Here is a 14,832-nt window from a genome sequence, read left to right on the forward strand (position 1 = left end):
TAAGCTCATCTAAACTTAGGAACTAGATATTAATTATGAACAAAGTTAAACCTATTTATTCATGTATGGAAAACCATTCCCAGGATATAAACGTAGACAAAATTTCATTGTGGCCTTGTCCAAACCATCCAAACCGTGTTTTTGAAAAAAGAAAGAAAGAATGGAAAAGATTATTGTATCTCAGTAGTGACCGAGCAGCCAGTCATTTATTAATGCTCAGGTTGAAAAACCATTAAAAAAATAGCCTACTGTATGTGTTTAACTAAAAGCAAATGTGTCCTGAAATATGCAGCAAACCACGTTCTCCGTCATTAAACCACCCTGTTGTCTGCCTCGCTGTTTCCTGTTGCTCTGGGTTGGGTTTTTATGTCTTCTTTTCCCTTAAATCCTCCATAAAACTGCTTTTAGGATGTGAATCATCACCCAGGGCCATTTTCCTCCTTTTTTTCCCTTGAGTTTTAAGAACAACAACAACCAAAAAAATCCCTTTAGCTGGTGAAAGCTGCATTTTTGGTCTCACAGGGACAAACATAGTTGTTTTTCTTCTGGGCAACATGCGACCAGCATCCAGGCCTACTCATACTGCCAGCGTGGTATGACGACGTGCACAGATTAGATAAAGCCCCACTGTTCTTTACTGATGAATAGCAATGATTCATAGGGAAGAATATAGTGGCCCTGAATGGGTGTTTTATGGTATTTGCAGTTAGTTTCACACCATCAGTGGTTGAGTTAAAACAGTTCTCAAAGAGCCAGAAAACACCAGAAGATTTAAGCAAATAGAGATTATTCAGCATTTTCTTTTAATGGATAAACCTAAAAAAGAAGAAAGAAGAAATAAATAGATTACATGTAAAAAAATAAAAATAAACTGGGTCCTAAAATGGAATAGATTTCCCTGAAATGATTCAGCCAACAGTATGGCTGTAACTCACACACTCACTATATAACATCGGAATGTTGAACGGCATGTATGCGGTCATTTGATAGGTCTGAATTCCAATGGTTTTCCGTCCGGGCGGCTCTGCAGAGAAACTACCTGTCTGTCAGCCAGAATATGAGCTTTCTGCTCTGATGGATGTGGAGTTACTGTAGGTGGTGCTGTTCTCTTGGTCTTCTTGAGCTCACTGCCCGACCAGACTGTTTCTAGGAAAGATTTACTGTACCTGATTTTTGACAACAGAAATACTCTTGAGTCTCCCATGTGCTGTGGACAAGATGAATCACAGTTGTGCCGAAGTGTGTTCAGGGGGAAAAATGGGTCAAAGTATGTAGAATGGAATGTCTCACTTAACATGCACACCTGCAATAGCAATTCCAATCCTTATTTTTAAAAAGAAAACTATTTGAACTCAATTATTTGTACATATTTTCTGCAACATGTTTTATTATCAGTTATATTAAAACAATCTGGATTTGAGGCTGATCTTGGCACAGGTGTCACGTGGCCCAAAATATCTTTTTCAAAAGTTACTCTTATGGCTGGAAATTCTACCTTAAAATGCTTTCAGGTCATATTTTAGCCTATTTATCCACATTATATGACTTTGTTAGTCGGGGGTTCTTAAGATTTTTCCCAAGCCAAAGACCCCCAAACTGATGGAGAGACATTTGACTATAAACAGTATGTCGTTGAATGTTGCATTTCTCTATTTTTTTAATTCACTGCAATATGTTAGATTTGTGTGGAAAAATTTTAAAAATAAATGAAAATAGTTTTATCAACTGAAAACTTTCATTATTCCGTCCTGCAGTACCCCGAAGCTCCCGTAGGAGTCGCAAGAACCTCTGCTGTACTGTAAGTATTAGATGCTCTTCATTACAGTAACTGTGGAATATTAAGTTGTAGAAATTTAATGGATTTAATATATATTTCTGCCTTACAGATTAAAGTAGTTTCTGAACTTTTTTTTTCTTTTGACTAGTTTGAATATTTTTTTGATATTTATTTATTTATTTTAAAAACTCTTCACTATCCCTTAACTTGTCTTGTGCCATCTAACTAATAATGCATGTGAAAAACCGAGTGATGTGTCTTTACATTATCACTTTGAAAAAAAAAATCAAATTAAAATTATAGTTTCATGCACCAACAACATGGTGTATTTCTCATATATTTAGTAGGGAAACGTCCTTTAATGTTAAATGAACGGACTGGGGAATTTCAGAAAAGTGCGTTTATAGCAACCCCTACAGGGCATAATATCAAAGAGAGTATTCTACGTGTTTATGTAACTGTTGCAAACTTAAAAAAAAATAAAAAATCTGTCATCAAGTATTCTTCCACCACATACCTCTGAGGTATGTACAGAATGGTGCAGAGTGGGAATGAAAGAGGCAACTGTTTTTATAGAGTAAAGGTCGGTGAACTTGACTTGACTTTATATCTGTTAATACAGGATGACACGTGGTTTTCTCAGTGTTGTTTTCTCCTGATAAGCGTTGCAGCACACCCCTATAAATAACCCCTCCGACCCCCACGTCCCTTCTGTGTACCTTGTTTCACCATGAGGTTTGACACTCAGCCACATGACGTTAAGGCCAGTAAGCGTGACAAACAAATGGCCCCTTTTATTCCAGTCAACAAGCTGCTCTCGAGTTGATTTAGCACAAGTTGGAAAAGTAAATCCTGGAGGCCTAGCCTTAGATGCACCACCACGACACAGGTACGGGTTTGTTTTGGACATTTTACTGCTTATTTGATTACAGCAACTAGGTCTAAATATGTCCACTGGGGTATACATGATTCCTAAGTTCACCTTGGGACCAGGCGAACCACTGGGCTGAGGTTCTTTTTTTTTCTTCTTCTTAAACTTGGAGTTTTACTCCTCAGGTGTGGGTAAACAGTTCAGCACGCGGTCACACCTTTGACCGCCACACCCACCGATACTGACACGTGTTCACAGGTTATATATGACACACGCGCACATGCATCATGTTCTCACACAGCGCGCGTGCACGTGTGCGCACCCACGTCTAGGTTGATTATCGTTCCACCGCTCATCGAGGACACCTTGTGGCCGCGTCTGTTTACCGCACTCGTGAGTAATCAGCTGGATATGTGTGACACATACAGTGCGTGGCACAACTGGTGGTTTGCAAAAAAGAGGAGTCAGTGCCAGGTGGTTGTAATATCAAAGGATTCTTTATCTGCCAATAAGCTGACAGGCGGTGTGGAGGATATTTACGAGAGGCTTTAAAATCTGTCAAGTAACTGCTGATGTTTCCCATCAGAATCAGAATTAAAAAAACAGATGCTGCCACGCCTCCTCTTCGTGCCCGTGAGCTACCTGAGCACGTCATGGACGGATTGATATAAAGGAGCTGCACGATGTGGGGAATTTAAAGAAACTAGAACATTGTTGCGATCAAACCGCTAGCGTCCAGTGATGGTCACAGTGTGTGCTACAAGGAAGAGGAAGCAGCATCCTGTGAGATTATTCTAAACCCAACAATGTTGCCAGGTGCATCCTACTGTGAGACAGGCAGCACCAGAGGAGCTTCTTTGGCTCGCCGAGTGTTTCCTACAACGTTGATTTTTTTTTTTTTAGCTGTACTGTCTTAAAACTCCCTCAAATTATCATCTTTTAGTGTCTGTGATGGTAAACCATATAGATTTTAGAGAGATGTAGTTCAGTTAATCTCCATCTCACCTTCAAATATATCCCAGTTATAAAAGAATCAAAATCCCAGAGAAGACTGAAAATCTTGACTGTAATTACTAGGATTTAAGTAAAAAATATTACTGTAAAAAATATTAATGGTCTTTATATATATATATATATATATATATATGTGTGTGTGTGTGTGTGTGTGTGCGTGTGTTAAGTAACTGTTACCACCAAAACATTTGCCTATAAGCAACCTCAGCTTTTACGTCACTGACTGAACTGACTGAACTTCACAACCTGTTTACTTTTGTAGCGTGACAAAGGACATTGTGTCTTTCCAGAAAAAAAAAAAGTTTCAAACCCTTTAGTTAGCACAAATAGCCTAAATACCAAAATGGTTTCAGGAACAACAAAAAAACAACAACACAGCAGTAACTTTGACAATATAACTATACAACATTGGAATGAAGTGAGACCTAAACTACAGCAATGTAACATTGTTTAAAAAAATCAAAAGTTATGTTTTTCCCCATTTTCTTTTTAAGCAAGTTGGCCGACACTCAATATACTGTGAAAACCTAAAAACATATGAATATGTGTCGTATTGTCAACTTTTTGGGGGCCATAATTCCAAAGGTATTTTTTACACAAATTGGGTCATGACTTAACAAGCTTATAAAGACCAAATAAAAATCTAAATCGAGGCTACAAATCAAGTAGGAAAAAAAAAATTATTGTCACACGGATTTCCATTCCCACAGAATTTTTGTTTTATGAATAAAAGGCGTTCAAATCTCACAGTAGTCAGCCAATCCCTGTTCAACAGGGAGCGACGTCTCGTTGACGTTTAATTATCATTATATTATATCAAAGATTTTCACCAGCCACAAACCTGGCGTGGCCGTGAAAGCCTGCGTCAAGGACGTACCTGCTGGTGTTTCCCATCAGAGTCACAGTCACAGGAGAGACGCCGCCACTCCTCTCTGTGAGCCACCAGTCCATCCACTCAGGAGTCAGGAGTGACTCAAAAGACACACAAGTGGAGAAAGTCACACTGCACGATCAGGACACAACCAGCCTCTGGCGTGAACGAAGATTCTCATGTTAGAGTTGATTACACGATAATTACACCTTAAATAAATTACAGAGGAAGAAAACGTTTACTCTAATTTCACCTTCAACCGCTCATGCCTTCAGAAAGAGCTGTAGGCAAGAATGCAATTTAGAAAACATCATGTCCATCCAACCATCCATCCATCCATCCATCCATCCGTCCATCCATTACAGAGCGTCAGTAAGAATAACTAATAACTCAGATAGCTTTGTGACCCTTTTCTAATGTCAAATTCCAAGGGGTGTTTTCATAAAACCCAGGTTTTTTGTCTTATGTCTTAACCCAGGTCAAGAGTTATGCAAACTAATTATAATAATAAGTTGTATTTTGTTTTGTAAATAAAACAATTTACAACAGGACGTTATCAGAATGATTACATTTTTAACTCTCTAAACAAAGCTCTTTGAGACATGTTTCGTCAAGTAGTTTCATCAAGGATGATTTAAAAGCAGCGAAAATAGAAAAAATAAAACTGATCACAACAAATCCTCGGAAGAATGAAAGACTTGACGACAGATTGTTTATGTAATTCCCTATCAAAGGACTCGGCCGGTGCCAATATCCTGCCACATACGGTGGGAAATATTTGTGAGGATGTCAGGTAACTGATGGAAAACAAATCTCAAAGAAAGGCAGTCAACTCCGCCCTCATTTATTCACCTTTTCATCAGCTCCGTGTTGGATTCATTTGAGTTGACATGACAGAGATGGGAAGAAAAAAAAAATACAGAGAATTAAGTCCAGAAGAAAGCAGTCACGCTGCATTGTTAATGACAAACTCCACTGAAATCACAGCTGACATTTAGAAAATTCCAAATGTCAACGACTTATATTGTAATTACATTTGATTTATTGGTTATTTTCACTGAGGCTGTATATAATTATAAATAATTAGAGCTGCATTAACTTGCTGCTACGTGTCATTAATACCAGGCCAGGTAAAACAGGATACATCGGTACATATAAAACATCAAACACACATACAATAAACTTATTAACATCACTATACATTAACGTGTATACATTAACAAAACATAACCATAACAAACATCATATCATTAACACTGTTGGCAACGGTAGATACGATGCAGGATGACTTAAAGTTTACGTTTTTCTCTGTGAAGCGTTGTTTAGCTAAAACATTTAGCTATCTTATATATATATGTATGTATGTGTATATATATATATATATATATATCAGTAGTGGCAAATCGTAATATTGAATATTATACTGTTGACTGGATCATCTTCTAGCACTTGGATGGACTCCCTCTGTCCTTCAGACGTGCCGTGATTTCTTAGTGGCATAGATTGAACAAGAGGCTGGAAACCTTCGTCAGGGATTGATGTCGATACTGACACTGCAGAAATGTGCAGCTGCTGCAAATTTATTCTGCAAGTCAGCGATGTAAACCTGCTCCATTAGACGGAGTTCTGGTGTCTAAGTCGTTTGAAACGTTTAAAGCTTTGTTGGAAGATGGAGCGTGGAGGGATGGACGTTCCCAGCATGAATACACACTGTACAGCAGTGTTTCACAAACTTTTTTTTTCTGGGGACACATATTTTAAAAGTCACAAACCTTTATGACCCAAGTCAATAGACATTATTCATAAACTCCTGAGAAACAAGATGTGAGACGTCCCCCCCAAAAAACAAATCTCTTGTGACCCACCTGAGGGTCGCAACCCAGTCTTTGGGAAACAATGCTGTACAGTATAGACAGTGGCAGTGAAGTGAGGCTCAGTTTGGTGACACTAACATCCCTCCACCATTACTCACCCATAGCAGCCTAATTGTGACTTGATCTATACTTGCATTGCCATTGGTTTATTTTCTATCTCTCGATCTCGATCAAACGTCTTTGGACTGTAGCAGAACCTGCAGTACCAGGACAACAACCACACCAAACTTTACTCAGAAACACTGTTTGCTGTAAGGCAAGAGCGCTAACCACTCCTCCAGATCGTGGCCCATACTTGTCGCTGTTGACATTGTATTCTCACCTTGGTATAACTGTGTGGAAGTAGATAAGAGGATTAAAGACACCCGCTAATTTAATTTATGTTTGTTAGCAAACTATTAGAAACAGATGCCAAATATAAGTTCTTGGTATAGTTCTATCAATCATTCCAAAACTCATATCTGAAAGGTGAACTGCTTATGTTTTAACTCAATAAATAAAACAGCAGACTGACACCTGTGAATACATTAGTTCACACACTCACAGTGGTGTTACCAGACTGACTGATTCTTGGAGTGACAAACACATGACTAACTCTAGCCATCTTATATGGAAAACAACCTGAAAGGGTAATTTTGGAGCTGCAACAACACGCATATCAACCTTCCAGGCGTCCGACAGCCCGCTGCGTCTCTGGGACTCATCAAGACCAGCAATTAAGAAAATAAGTTATTCTGTCCTGGCAGGTCAAAGGACACCAAAACTGACGCAGCTCCCCAGTATATATACATACAGTGTATATATATATATAAAATCAATTCACTAATGACATTTAAACTAGATACTTAAATGGTTTCCCTACGTGCACAGTTCCTACCATGTTGAGCCCCCTCCTCCTCTCCCCTCCCCTCAAACCTTTGTATTTGAAGGATGAAGTTCAGTTTTTCTACCTCATCATATCCTGTCTTATCATATCTTGTTCTGATCTGATCTGTTCTGTACTCTGTTCTCTGATCATATGGACCGATTCAAGGGTTGACTCGTTCAGCTGTTGTATAAGACTACAAAAAAAAAAAAAAAAATGAGCCAGACTTTTCAGAGGATCATCTTTTCTTCTGGTTGAAACTATATCTTTGCAATTAATGTGAAATTTGAAGCACATTGTTTTCTCTGAGAACATGAACACATTGAAAAAATGTTCAGGTTATCCCCAGGAATAACTTTCCAAGCCTTTGGAAGAACATTCCGGAACTCCTCTTTAGATGTTGATTGCTTTTTGACCTGCTCCCTGTGCAGGTAATTCCAAACAGATTTGACGATATTGAGATCCAGGCTGTGTGGAGTTCAGCCAAACTCAGATGAAACTTCATTTGTGTTTCCTGCTGGATTCACTTTAACAGCATTTGAAGTTGGGATTTCTGTTGTGCTGAACCCTTTGATAAGGTGATTCTCAGAAGACGGGGAGTATTTTTGGATGACGTACAGGTCATGGTTCTTTTTTAACGAGTCTCCCATCAGTGTTGTATGAATTAGGTTCAGCTGTTTTTCTGACATATTAACACAGTGACATCAGTCTTGTTCTTGATTCTTTGATGAATTTACCTTATCAAAATACTACGAATTACTATCTTTAACTTGAACTAGAAAAAAGCTCTTTTTTTTTTTTTTAAACACAAGTGACGGTGTTGTGTTGAAACAGTAGCCCTACATTACAAACGTTATTCTCAGTGACTGTCTGCATCTAAAATCTGGCTTTCCTCAGGCGAGGCATGAGTCACGGTGAATGTGATGACCGACCTATTGAGAAGGCATTTTTACGAGCAGCTGATGAAGGTGGAATGAAATGAAGCTGAACACACACCACTTTATCTCCCCTCTTATTTCCACAAACACTGTTTCTATGACTACTGCCGACAAAGTCAGCCGAGAGTCTCACAGTAACACGGAAGGAGAAATGTTTTGTTATTGAACTTTATCAGTTGGTGCCTTAGCCAAGACTAATTAGATCAATGGACGCAATCACGACTGATCAAATGAAATTTTGTTCCCTGAATTATCAGTCAATCACAGGGATTTCAAGGTTAACGCATCGCTCCTAATTTGTTTTTTACAGGGAATTTGGTCAATCCCTTTTCCAAATACTTGTTTAAAAAGTTGTCTTTTCCACATAATTTCTTTGAAGAGATCTTCTCTAAAAATACAATGAGTCATTCAAATGCTGCTTGACTCTAATTCCAAATAAGCTGTTGTGCAATCAAACAAACACAGATCGAGCATTTGTGATAACTAATTTCATAGAAAACATTTTATCAAGTTAACCAATAAAGAAATTGTTTTTTATAGACATGCAACAGGCTGTGAACAAAGATGGTTTTATGGATGGCAGAGCTAAGTTACGACTCATTTTCTGCTGTTTCTGCACCATTTAGGTCTGAACACTTAGACCACTGCAGGCGCTGTTTGGAGCTCTGGCTGTCGTCTTCTGCACCACCAAGTCACAACTTGCTTCTTTTTTTTTGCCTCATCAAGTTCCGTGTAACAGAGCTGTCAGTCATTTTAACAGGTTTCTTTTGAGGCTGGGGTACCAGCTGTCATGTTTGACCTGATTTCAACATTTTGAATGATGGTTTGATGCGTCAAAATCAAACGGAACTTGCCCCTCTTGCTGTCAGAGGGTAAATAAATGGCACAATCAGTGGTGTAAAGTGCTTCGTCATCAGGATAAGATAGGAATCAGGAAACAAAGGATAAGGAGTATTCACTTAGGTTGTACAAAACTTCACCACCCAACAAATATATATATATATATGTGTAAATAATATAATAACTATCTCGTTTCTATTTTTCCCATTTCGGTGTGGGTCTTAGAACGTAAGTGCTGTGATAGGTGAGGGATAACTGTATATATATTGTAGACATCTGGCATCTGTCCAGAATTATTTGGGCTAAACAAATTCACCCTGCTTTAGTAACCACACACCGGAGTCTTCATAAATATCTGCGTAAATCACCTTCGGTACCTCCTCATGTCAGACTCATCACTGCCCTGATGTGAACCTTAGCTGCAGCCCTGCAGCCAGTCACATGAACACAATTCTGTTTTCTGGAATCTGTCCTCCGGGGGAGGAGAGGAAGATAAGTGACTGTTTCTGCTGCTTAAATCAACCCGTTCTACTGGCCACGAAGAAGTGTGAAGGGATGAAATATAATCTGCCAACAGGCAGTGACAAGTGGGAGAAGATGGCGCATGAAAACATCAGTAAACACACATACATATCTGAGGGTGTGTGGGTTTGTAGTTGGGGGATTCACTCTCTCTCTCTCTCTCTCTCTCTCGCTCCCACTCTCTCTGTCACACTCACACACACAGTCATGCATCGCCATCATAAATCAATTTATGCACTGACTGATAAGTATCTGGTCAAGAACAAACAGGCAGACTGGGTCTAAGTGACTGCAAATTACTGTAATGTACAGTAATAACAGGCAACAACATTTAAATTCCTTCCTTATGTCGTGTTGAGGCTTCATGACAGAATATCAGAAGAATTAAATGAGAGACAGTAAAAAAAACAAAACAAAACAAAACATAAAATCTGCCACAGCTTCACTTGTTTCCTAGCATTTTCCAGACAAATATTCCCACACTGATTCTTTGCATCCTATCACTCTGAGCCTTCCTTTGGTTTCTGAGTCTCTTTGGAATTCTGTCCCTCTTTATCTCTTCATCTCTCTCTCTCTCTCTCGCTCTCTCATCTCACATCTTCCAGTACATCCTTGGGGACGTAAACCTCCAGTTGAATACCTCTGTTCTGAAAGTATTTTTGAAAATATTAAATTCATGAATAATTAATAAATAAATCACAATAACATGTAGGAGTCAGCAGTAGCTCAAAAAGGTTCTCAAAATACGCTAGACGTTACCTTTCAGCTTGTTCTCTATTTCAGTATATTTTTGGCCAAAAATAAAAAGAGGCAGAGGTTCATCTTTAGACGCAGACACGTGACGGTAATAAAACTTTAAAATAAAAATAAAACTTTACTTTAACACTTTCTTTTATTAGTCGTCAGACACTGAGAAATAAATGACCCGGGTCAACACAAACAAGCAGATGTGTGTTTTTGTGGAAAAGCAGCCTAATAAACTTTTGACCATGCACACGGTTCACATGCACATTTTATTATCCCCATTTCAGGCTTGCCCAGTTGCCTGAACCAACCCCTTGTGTCCTTTCCTCAAGGGAAGCTATTTTTTTAACAAGTGCTGAGTGATGTTTGGTCCTCTTGTTTGTTGATCGTGCACTTTTGGACCCCACAACGCTTTGCTAAAGGCCAGAGGTCTCTCAGGTTGGGCTTCTGAAAGTGACCACTGACCAGGACGCCAGGCTCCAGAATACAGACAACACAAGGCAGGTCTTGTTAACGCAGTGGTTAAATCGAAAGTGGACCCGGCACATTTCACTGACGCGCCTCAGCACAGCCTGCTAGTCTTCACCCTCAGACCAGAGCAAATAAACACAGCCAGCTACGCAAATACTTGGGCTGGAGCTGGGAAAGCCCACGCGCAGCCCGCTGCTAAAGGAGGGATTCTAAGTATAGTGGGGCTTGTTGAGGCTGATGTTGCAATATTGTTTTTCCACTGAGGTGTTTCTATGTCTGTTTAGAAAGAAGTGAAAACGAATAGTTGCTAAGTAAAAAGCTACTTGCAATCTTGACACAATTGAATCCACAGTGGTACTGATTTTCCATGTGACTACTGTATATTGCACAGCGGCGGTGAGAACATGGTCACACCCCCTTCTCTGCGAGATGTGATTTGTCGACCTCACCGCTTTGCTTTGGAAACCGGTAAACATTATTTAGAAACAATTATCTCAGTCAGTGTGGAGTATTGTGCAGTTACAGTAAAAGTGAAGTCACACTCCCTCCATGTGTGCTGTGATCTGGCCTTCTCTTTTCTTTGTTTTGGTAACCGGTCTGGCTGCTCGTTCACTGTGGCTCATGTTAGTGCATGTGCATGTGTTAACTCATGTGAGCCCCTGTTTGTCAAAATGTTGGTCCCAGGAACGGCCATAACAATGAGTGCTTTTATGTTAGCTGTGGTGCAGTGATTCTCGCAAAACGTTTCCTTCTGATGTCATCTAATTTGAACCATGCTGAAACTTTGCATTCGATTTTGTTGTCTGTAAAATATTGCTTTAACATTCTTCGCTTCCAAAGCATGCACACTTTACATGACATTTTGAAAAATAGGGCGTGTAGAAGGTGTTCTATGTATCAATTCTGATAATATTTTACAAAACTACTTGCACCTAGTTCCCCTTCTTGCCCTGTAGAGGGTGCTAAGAATGTAATATCTGTTGTGTTAAATGAATTTTAATGAAAGTGTAAATATACGTATATCTAAACGATATCGCAGATTTTCTTAAAATTCCGATCTCGCGAAATGTTCGATATATTGCGAAATATAGCAAAAAATAAACTAAAAGACACTCGTTTTGAAATGGGGATAAGCTCATTTGCGAACGATTACACAACCATTATACTGTGCCTATAATAACAACCATTATACTGTGCCTATAATTATGTAAATTTAAATGTAAATAATGTAATAAATAATTCGCCTCTATTTTGCGATTTTTCCCTTTTTGCGGTGGGAAATAAATAATTCGCCTCTATTTTGCGGGTGGGTCTTAGAACGCAACTACCGCGATAGGAGCGAGACCACTGTACATTAATAATCTGTTATCTAACAGAAGGAACAGAAATCAGAGATGCTGCCCACAATAGTAATTAGCGTGTTGAGATTACTGCATCCTCGAAGTGTTTTGACCAAAAGCCCTTAAAGGATAAATTTGATAAAATCCTTCTCATTAAAATTAAATGATTATTACCCTTCCGTCGTACCAGTCAAACTGAACAGTATTTTGTAATATCTCAGGGTTGCATAAAGCACTTCCTGTCAGACGGACCTTGTGAGTTGGCACCAGGATATTATGTAACTGTGTAATTCAGTTATTATCCAGTCATGTCACGATGCTATTACACAGCATAACTATTTTCACTGTAACTGTTCATTATAAGGGTTTAAAAAAAAATTACGTTTTTCTAGGCCCCCCCTTTTCCCACATACCTTCCTGCTCGCACGGTGGCAAGAAGACAACGGACAGAGCTTAAGTCTCGCAGGCAATTGTGCTATAAATCAAACATTGATGTGACCTGACCTGTATGTGGTTTTTAAAAGTAGGCTATGCTGCCACGCCATAGTCCTCACAGCATTGGGTTACTCTAGGAAAAACCCTAATCATTTCTTCCACAAGTGATTAATGCATCTGAGTCCTATGTTTTTATGCAAAAAATGGGAGTGGATTTAAACTTTTATTTATCATAAGATGAATATGTTTTTGAACTAATGTCAAACAAAATAAAATGATAGATTTCATTAATATTAAGCATTACAGTTTTTAAGGTAAGTCTTTTTCACTGTCTGTTGTCAGACCCCTCCTCACCCCCCATGATGTGGCAAATGCTTTTCAGTAGAAGGACATCTGCACTGCAGGCAGGCCAAACATCTCGTCTGTGTTGGTTCTCAGTCATCCAGGTCATTTTATCCTATCGTTGGCAACTGGACTGGCTTGACTTTCTAAAGACCTTTAAACGACTTATGTTGTAACTGAATGCTGGGAATCTTGGTATTCAGCCTCCAAGTGACTAAATACCTCTATACAGTAGAGCTTGTTGTGGTGAAATCAGCATTTACAGGATGTGGTGTTAATCTGGGTCAAGGTATTTAGCAGCGTAGAGGCTAGACTGAATAACCAACCGGAGAGTTGGACTGGTTTTATTGTTCTACAACTACATAGCTATGTGTTTTATCTTGGCATAAAACAGTTTTGATGTTTTCTTACAGTTGCCATGTTCAGATTTATTACAGTATTGTGGTCTCCGGTTACTAGTGCAATATTCCCTAAGTATGTGAAGGTCACGTACATTCAGAAGTACAGTCTGACTGCAGCTTCTACGCACAGAAATGTTTTTGGCAGTAGATAATCACAGGTCTAAAGTACTTGATGTCTTGCTGAAAGAGTTTGTTATTAAACTGACAAGTCTTGCTCGCTTGCAAATACTAAGCCTTGGGTGTTTCCTTCTTTTATACTCGGACAGTGCCAGATTAAAGACAGTTGGAATGACATTAAAGTGAAGCAGCAGCTGCAGAAAAACCTCTTCAGCTGTTAAACTGAGGGGGCTTTCCAGTGAGATGGTTCTTTGATTCCAGGAATACCAAAAGTACCACTCAATGTTTCAAAACATTTTTGGAATGGTGGGTTAACCTTCACTGCTACCAAACCCTTACGTATGGCCTAGCATCTGTTTCCTTTCATAAATGATATATTATTAAGAATTATTTTGAAAAGATTTGTGTAATGTCAGTGATGATATGATGGTACGACAAATGATGTCACCTTAACACAAGACACAGGCACGAGCCATCACACTTGCTTTGTCATGTGTTGATCTTATGACAGACTGTCCTGTGGAGCACAGGCCTTAATGTTCTTGTCATCTGTTCATCACAAATTACATACTGTCAGGAAGCATTCTCATTGAGATATCACTGGAAAATATTCAAGCATTGTGATCTAGAATTAAAATAAAGATGATTTATAATTTGACTGATGCGTTGTTTTTACTGCAGTTTAGTCTCCAGGTTAGTATTGTCAACATTATAATCATTTCTGTTTTCCAGTCTTCAGGTTCTATTTAACGGTATGTGCATAGACACATAATAAGGAACAAGCACTTGCAAAGAACCAAGCCTTGCTGGTTACACTGTGCATGGAGTAACAACTTCTCTTTGTGTCTTTACACATCCTACGCAATAATATATTACATCCCATTTCCACACATAACAAACCACAGGTTAAAACAAAAAAAAAACACTATTACACTATTCTACCTGAAAACATTAAAAAATAAAATGTATTTTTAGATCAACTAAAGTGGGCAGTGTTGTTTTATTTTATTCATGAAAGTCAAATAAAAATAGAGATAAATCCACAAGCTTGTAAGGCCAAGAAAACAGAATTATCAGCTAAAATAAAAAAGGTGTTTTCATCAATTTTTGAAAAGTAAAACACACATTTAATTTCATTTAAACTATTTAGATGTAATGTAAAAAATTTAGAACTTTGTCAGACATTCTAATCAAGACTTAACAGTAAACAGACTACAGCCAGTGGCAGTACTGTGACTCAAGAATGCCAACTGCAGTTAAAACACCAAGAGGTAAAAATAAGGGGAAGGGATAGGATCAGCTAATGTGGATAGAATCACTTTTGTGCTGAGGCACTCCTGCTCAAGTTATTTTCTAATGGGCAGAAGAGTTAGAGAACACTGAGGTGGAGATAAGAACAAAGACATACCA

At 38.7% G+C, this 14,832-nt stretch overlaps 1 long non-coding RNA gene across 1 annotated transcript in view; it reads left to right on the forward strand.

The window, feature by feature from the left end:
- The window catches only part of LOC112488401 (uncharacterized), a 19,567-nt gene extending 7,614 nt beyond the window's left edge, over positions 1-11,953 (forward strand). The window contains exons 3-4 of the long non-coding RNA XR_003052421.1: positions 1,755-1,798; positions 8,837-11,953. This is a non-coding gene — a long non-coding RNA (uncharacterized LOC112488401). The remainder of the gene's footprint in view (positions 1-1,754; positions 1,799-8,836) is intronic.
- The last annotated feature ends 2,879 nt before the right edge of the window (positions 11,954-14,832 follow it).

Source organism: Cynoglossus semilaevis, chromosome 2 (genome assembly GCF_000523025.1).
Source record: "Cynoglossus semilaevis isolate Cse_v1.0 chromosome 2, Cse_v1.0, whole genome shotgun sequence".
Classification (NCBI taxonomy): domain Eukaryota; kingdom Metazoa; phylum Chordata; class Actinopteri; order Pleuronectiformes; family Cynoglossidae; genus Cynoglossus; species Cynoglossus semilaevis.